Here is an 8,435-nt window from a genome sequence, read left to right on the forward strand (position 1 = left end):
ACAATATAAAGCAACACAACAAAGCAATGGAGGATCTCCAAAACTTGAAAATAAAACGTCAATATCAAACCCAATGTGAGAGCAGGAATGACCTTCTTTCACACACACACACACACACACACACACACACAAACACAAACTCTGTATGTGTATGCATACCTATTTTTAATTGATTTTTAAAACATAAATGACAGTGGAATGTATTACAATTCTTATTACACATATACAGCACAATTTTTCATATCTCTGGTTGTATATAAAGTATGTTGACACCAATTTGTGTCTTTATACATGTACTTTGGATAATGATGTCCATCACATTCCACCATCCTTGCTAACCCCATGCCTCCTTCCTTTCCCTTCTATCCCTCTGTCCTATCTAGAGTTCATCTATTCCTCCCATGCTCCGCCTCCCTACCCCACTACGAATCAACCTCCTTATATCAGAGAAAACATTCGGAATTTGTTTTTTTTGGGATTGGCTAACTTAGCATTATCTTCTCCAATGCCATCCATTTACTTGCAAATGCCATGATTTTATTCTCTTTTATTGCTGAGTAAAATTCCATTGTGTTTATTTCATACCTATTTTTATCCATAGAAAAATACAGTTTGGAGGGCTGGGGTTGTGGCTCAGTAGTAGAGCACTTGCCTAGCATATGTGAAGCACTGGGTTTGATCCCTAGCACCACATAAAAAAACCTAAATAAATAAAATAAAGATATTGTGTCCATCTACTAAAAATATTAAAAATACAGCTTGGAAAACACCATAATTTTAGAAGTGATTACTAAAATCACTAAACACAGTGGGGTTGGATGGATAGGGAGGGTGGATTTCAAATATTACTTTATATATCTTCTTTCAAACATAGTGTATCACAGAAGTTATGTACATGCAACCAAGTTTTAACAACTGTTAGTTTGGAGTGTTTACTTTTGATTCCCCCCATCCCACCTTTTTTTTTTTTTTTTTTTTTTTTTAGAAATAGAATGGTAAAGATACTACATGCAATGATCTGTATTTTCTAACAAATGATCCTAGAATTCACTCTAGGTTGCTTGGGCAACAGTCCAGCTGAGACCAGGGCATCCCCTCCTTCTTGTTTGAGGGGCTTCATTTAGGCTACATTTTTCATGGCACTAGGGGTCTCTCACCCTGGTGGGGGGATGGCAAAGTCACACAGGCCCCCAAACCCTCAAGTGAAAGGCAGCTGATTTTCCCAGAAAACTCTGCAAACAGCTGATATCCTAAATACTGATTCTGGCTCTAGGCAGACTGTGTATGCTTGAGTGACATGCAGTTTTCTCATGTTTGCCTTAAACAAAAGTAGAAAACAGGAGGACAATGTCCCTCCACTAGTACATGGACCTAGAGGTAGACCCAGTGTCTTCTTCCATTGATCCTAGCTGTGTATGCAAGAATTTGCCCCATAAAGCCCATTTCTTAAACCATTCCAGGTGACACATGAATTCATTTTCAACCCTGGCACAGGACAGATGGCCAACTAGATGTGATGCACCTGCTGTGGAGGTGACGACCAGGAAACAACCTACCCTGCAGGTGACAACTAGGAAAGAAGCTACCCTGCATAACAGCGTTTTTCCTTTTTGTACTCTTCTCAAGTTGTCAGAGGCAACCATCATCCTGAAGTAGATGTATGTTATGTCTTTGTACTTCTAGTACCTATTCTACACAACTAACACAAATTTTTTTTTATGGGTTTTTAAAATTTTTCATTAGGGTCAATTGTCTTTCTGTAACTTGTTCTTTTAATTCAGCATGATAGGTGTAAGATCTGTTCATGTTGGCTTTATGTTTCACTAAATCTGGGAGTCTGAGTTTTAATAAGTAAATTTCATCTGTTGACATTTATTGAGATTATTGATTTTTAAATTGCTATTATGTTGGCACTTTCAAATCCCCTCTCCTTATTTTCTTTGCTTTATTTATTTAAAATTTTTATATCTTAGTAAATTTTCTTTATTTGAGTTTTTAGTCTACTCTTTTGAAGCAACCCAAAATTTATTCCTTTAATGTCCCCTATCTTGGTCAATATTTATTTATATTGTCAGCATGTTAACAAGTTCTTTGTTCATTATTTCTTCTTGTAATCTTTATCTTTATTCTTAGTTGAGTTTTTTCCTTGTCGAAGTATAACTTCTGCTAAATGAACTTTTAGTGTGGGTCTGTGTATTAGTCAGGTTCTTCAGAGAAACAGAACCAGTTGGGTGGATTTCTTCATTTCTCTTTCTATCTATATAGAAAGAAAGAGCTTAATTTTTTAAAGTAATTGACTATATTTGTGTGGAAGCTGGCAAATCCCAAACCTGCAGAGCAGGCTGGCTGCTGAAAACCCAGAAGAGGCCATCTATGGTTGGGATTATCTCTCTTTGGGGGAGATGAGCTTTTTTTTCTGTGAAGGCCTTCAACTGAGGCTTTCTCATTATGTAGCATAATCCACTTTATCAAAGTATGTTGACTTAAAATTTGATCTTATCTAAAAAACACTTTCCAAGAAACATCTAAAATAATGTTTGACCAAATATGGGCACTATGACCTAGCCAAATCAACACATAAAATTCAGTGTCACAGTCTGTTAGTAGTATAATCTCTAATGTTTGCCTGAAAATGATTTATTTCACTTTTTTTCTATAAATACTTTATGTAATTCTAACTTAAAACCATTTGTTTCACCTCCAAAGATATTATTCTTCTGTTTTTTTATAGTTGCTTATGAGAATTCTGTCAATCTAACTTACATTCTATTATAAATAGTCTGCCTTCACTTTTTCTCTTCAGATTTTCAATTTGTCTTTGATTTTCTATAATTCATTTATGAGTGTAGAGGTGTGTTTGTTTTTATATAATTCTTAGAACTTGTTCTGTTTTATTTTATTTTTTCAATCTGAGTGTGTGTCTTTCTTCAACCTGGAATGTTCTCAGCCCTTATCTATCTAAATTTTGCCTTCATCATTCTTAAAGCCTTTCCTTTTGAGAATCCTCTTGATATTTTAGTCTATTTATGTCTCTTAATTTTTCTTTCATGTTTTCCTTTCATTTATTTCTATGTGATGCACTATGGTGTTTTTTAAAAAATCCCATCTGTTTATTTTACTCTATTTCCATCTAATTATCTTTCTTTGGTTTTCTGAGACTGCCCTGTTCTTGTTTTATAATTTCTTTTCCTTTCATTATCTCCTTGAGGATGTTAACATAACCTCTTTCAGAATAAACTATTTTTCATATTGGAGAATGTGTTAATCCCTTGGTTTATTATGTTTGATGAATATCCTTCTTGGGATTGTGTCTTTGTGTGATTTATAATTCTTGATCAGGAATTCATCTTTACTTTGCATTTGCCTCTGCCAGACCAGAGACCTATGGGTTTCATTGATTCCAAACTGATTCTTCATGTTAATGCTTGATATATAAATTTATTTGGGTTATATAAATGTGAACCTCAACATGTATAGTGTAGCTTTGGATTCTGATTTCTCAAGAGTAAATCCTTTTTCTCTCTTATCCTTTAGTATATAGCAAGTTTCTGTACTGTTTCTCTAGACAGCGGTTTGAAATTTTCTGGTTCTTGCCAGGCATGGGGTGTACAGCTGAAGAAACTAGTTGGAAAGCTGAGGCTAGAGAATCACTTGAGCCCATGAATTTGAGACCAGACTCAGTAGTAAAATGAGATCCTATCTCAACAACAACAACAATAACAACAACAAGAGTAGTAGCAGCAGCACTAAACCAAAGCCCCAAACCAAAATCAAAAATATAATTTGTGGTGTTTTCTTCTTAGACAAAGGAGTACACCTGCATTCTTGGGTTTAAGCAGGTATCTCAGTTTCAGCTTTCCATTTGCATGGTCTTAAACCATGGATGCTCTGCCAGGTGTGGGCTCTGAAGTTCTAGGCCTCAGCCGATAAGAACTGTGAGGGGCTCAAATACTTGTATAAATTACTCAGCTTTGGCACTACTCATTCTCTGACCCTGACTTCTTGATATCTATACTTGGAGTATTTTTTTTGGTTAACTTTAAAATTGGCCAACAAAAACCATTTTGCTATATTTTAGCCAGCTCAGTTTGCCAAATAGGTTAGAAGACCACACAGTATTTTTTTAGTAAATGATTTAAAAACCACTGGAATCCAGTTAAAGCATGCTATTAATTATGACCTGACCTCCTGCATGTGGTGTAGAGGTTAGAAATAAGAGATTCCAGGTGTGAGTGGGCTCAGAGGAGGGTTAGGAAAACCCCAGCCTACAGTTCATCAATTCTTTTTTCTCACTTATTTCAAGTCTCAAGTCTTCATTCATCTGGAAAGCTGGACTAACCCCACCTTTTATTGCACTCTTTATTCCCGAAGGACTCCTTCCCCTCTCCCTCTGTTTCCTGCTAAATACACTTGTTAATTTTTCCTTCTTCTTCCTTTTCCTCCTTTTCTTCTCCTCCTCTTTCTTTGTAGTATTGAGGATCAATCCTAGGGCTTCATGCATGCCAGGCATTGCTCTGTCTTTGAACTACAAACATGCTTGTTAATTTTAATTATCAACAAACTAATATGTAACATTAGCCATGAGCTATCTAATATTCAAGTTCAGAGAAGAATACAATGCCAACACCTAGGATCTTTGAAAATATATTAAATTTTAAGACAGTAGAGCAGAAACTTCGTTTTTCATGAAATTGAAGAAAATTCTTGTCTGAAATTCCAAATGATCTCCTTTGAATTTTAAGTCTTTTTTGGGGGGTGGGGTGGGGAGCAGGATTGTATTTTACATGCTTATATTCCCTATAGCATTTAGTTCATATCTATATCAGCATATTTGTTGATTTGAATATAAGATGAGGGGATTTTCCATTAAAATTGGTAAATTTTTTCCTCTTCATGGCTATAATCTTTATACAGGCAGCCATTTTGGTCAATATGTGTTACTACATAAGTGCCATTCCAGCTCTACATTATTCCACCCAAAACAGAAAAAAAAAACTTTTTGGAGGAGAAACCTGAAAAAATAGAATGAAATAAGTCAGAATAGAATAGAATAGATGAGAATAGAACAGAAATTTCCTTTGTATTTATAATTTGGCTACCTAACATCAATTTTCCTTTTCTTAATAGCTCTCTAAATTCTTTGGATGTGATCTCTGTCCATTCTTCTTATCATTGTGATTTGTGTAGGGCATGATTGACTTAAACTAGTCTCTGGGCCATAATGAATAGCTTCAGATGGGTATGTAACCCAATCAGAGGCAGTGGGATGGCAATAAATAAATGTGGGGGTTTATACTGGAATCTTCCCACATTGGAGGAACTAGGGATTCATCCAGGGTGGCTCTGACTTGCCTTTTCTATGGCACCACTATCTGGGGGCTCACCCTGCTTGATCAGGTTCTGTGGGATCACACATAATATTGCATAGTTGGAGGCTCAGTCAGTGGACTCATGACCATGGGATCCACTGAACCATCACATGCTATAGCACCTAGAAGCTGCTGGTTTGATAGGGTGTTAGAATCGCCTGGTAAAAAGTGAGCCCTGAAAGGCCATACTTTACAAGGATCCAGTGTCATACCTCAGGACACATGTATACTTAGAATTTTTGAGGTACTCCTCTATAGTAGGAAGATTACAAGGGTCTGGGTGCCAAAGATGAAAAGAAGAGTGGTTTCACTTGCATTATGCTCAGTGATTTTATGAGATTCATGGTTTACAACCATTGCCACTAGTTAGAGAAAAATTTCTACACTCCCAAAAGAAACTCCATACCCATTAGTAGTCACTCTCTAACTAACTCCCCTCCCTGCCCCCATTCCCTGGCAATAAATAACATGCTTTCTATCTCTATAGATTATCTGGATATTTCCTATAAATGAATCATGCAATGTGAATGTCTTCTTTTCTTTAGCACAATGTTTCCAAAATTTATTTGTGCTAAAGCATGCATCAGTACTTTGTTACTTTTATTTTTTTAATACCTTTATTTGTTTATTAATTTATTTTTATGTGGTTCTGAGGATCAAACCCAGTGCGTCACTAAGTTTTTTTTTAATTCAACAATTCTAAATTTTTTATTTCTAAAGTTTACATTTATTTCATTTTTGAATTTGTTTGAATTGTTCCTAATATCTATTTGTGGTATATATCCTTAATTTATCAAATTATTACCTTGGTGGTAGGTCTTTATTCTATCCTTCTTATTTTAACCACTGCATTACTTGAGAAAAAAAACCTAACATTTTTGGTTTTGTCACTGTCTCTCAGTCATAGTGAATTGCTTTCTTTGGTTAGAATCTTGAATTGAGAGCTCATGACTCAATTTTATTTAGTAGGGGTCCCTTTTTTTCCAATTTGGTGACTGAGAAAGCTTTTCTCAAGATTTTTTTTTTTTTTTTTGCCTCTCTCAGTAGCTAGGGATAGTCATCAACCTTGGTACCTTATCAAGCACCCTTAATGGTGCCACCCTACATCCCCTTGCCTACCTCCTTGCTAAAATCAAGATCGTTTTTTCAAGATTAATTTTTCAGATGGTACTAAGTATGCTTATCTTTTCCCGCTGTGTATGGTTTTGGCTCTGGCACTGGATCTAGTTCATTTAATGTTTCCTTTTTGAAGGAGAGGTATCTTTGGAAAGAAGTGGTATCTCAAATTAGATATTAGTTTTTTTGCAATTCAAGAGTCTCCCAGAGTACCGAGACAGTTCTAATGTCAAAAGCAGAACCTCTAACACCCAGTTAACATACTTCTTTTCTAATTGTCAACATCAGCTTCTGTTAATAATGCCTAACAAGTATGAAATGGGTACAGTTCACTGTTATATATATATATATATATAAATTGTTGTTGATGGAAAATTATTTATTTATTCATATGCAGGGCTGAGAATTGAACCCAGTGCCCCACACATGTTAGGCAAGTGTGCCACCACTGAGCCACCACCCCATCCCCAAGTTCACTGTTTTTTTATACTGAGATTAAAGTAGTTCTGCATTCACACAGTTACAGTTGGAATTTTAAAAAATTCTCACATTCACAGAAGAATTCCAGCCCAATGAATTCCCTCCTTATGTATAACATGGACTAAGATAAAACATATTCTGTTGAATCCCTATAAGTAGAAATTTGCTAGAAATTATCTATTTCATCTGGATATTGGGAGCTTTTCATTTGAAGAAGTAGGTCAATGACAAATAATTTCAAAAAGATAAGAATTGCATTTTTGATTGGTAGGATTGTAAATATCCATCTTTCATCTGTCTTTGTCCTCTTTCAAACTTAGTTGTCTTTAGGTAATTGCAAACATTACCTTTCTGAAGACTTTTACCAACTTTTATAACATTATTATTAACTATTATATCTGATTAGGGCTGCCAGCTTCCAGGATTTATAAAAAATGGTTACTGAAAATGAAGAATAAATATGGAAGTGTCTTTACTTAACATTAGTTCATTCATTTAGTAAGTACCCACTTCATACTGGAATAGTACTGAAGGTTACAAATGAGAAGAAAGAGGTCCCTTTGTTCTTGGGGCTTGCAGCTTATTATGATTATTGGGGGTAGGGATCAGACACAACATTGACCAAATGATCACACAAATAAGTGAAAAGCTTTAACTATGTTAATTGAAAGAAGAGAGAGGGACAGGGAGCTATAAGGGTGTATGATGGTGAACTTGATCCAGGCAGGGAGGATGGGAAATCTTCCCTGTGGAAATGGCAACTGAGTTGGCAGCTGAAGGATGAACAGGAGCTTACCAAATGAAGTGAAAATGTGAGCAAATATGGGACAAAGAAACCATCAATAATCAGGAACAGAGCTCAAGTAAGAAACTGAAAGAACTTGAGTGTCAGGAGCCAGGAAGGCCATCAGATGATGAGATGAGGCTGGAGAGTTAGTCAGGACCAGGCTGTGCAGAGTTTTGAATTTTTCTTAAGAATACCAGGTAATTATGCAGATATTCAAACCTTTAGTGAGTATATATTTGCATTTAGAAAAGCCTGGAGAATAGATTGAAAGGAACAAAAGTGGATATAGGTAAAGGAGTCAGGAGGCTATTGAAGTAGTGAAGGTGCTTGGCCTACTCACCATAGACCAGGGTGTCCTGTAATTGTCAACTGGGTTTTAAAAAATCCATGCTTCCCAAATAAGATTTTTAGACTCTTTTAACTGATCCTAACTGTAAAATATCTTCAAAAAATTTCACCATGAATCACCATTGATTCAAAAATTTGAGTTTTGTTAAAACGATAGAGAAGTTTTGCTGGTTCTGCTTTATCTGATCAGGTACACAAAGTGTCCTTCATCTCTTTGCTTTCTAATTAGTCTTCTCCAGTGACCACATTCACTTCCAGCAACCACGCACCAGCCTTTTCATTGTCCTTTACAGACCTCAGCTGTATGCCTGTTCAACATTGACCTTCACTTTGTC

The sequence above is a fragment of the Marmota marmota genome, unplaced genomic scaffold (genome assembly GCF_001458135.2).
Source record: "Marmota marmota marmota unplaced genomic scaffold, marMar, whole genome shotgun sequence".
Taxonomy (NCBI): Eukaryota; Metazoa; Chordata; class Mammalia; order Rodentia; family Sciuridae; genus Marmota; species Marmota marmota.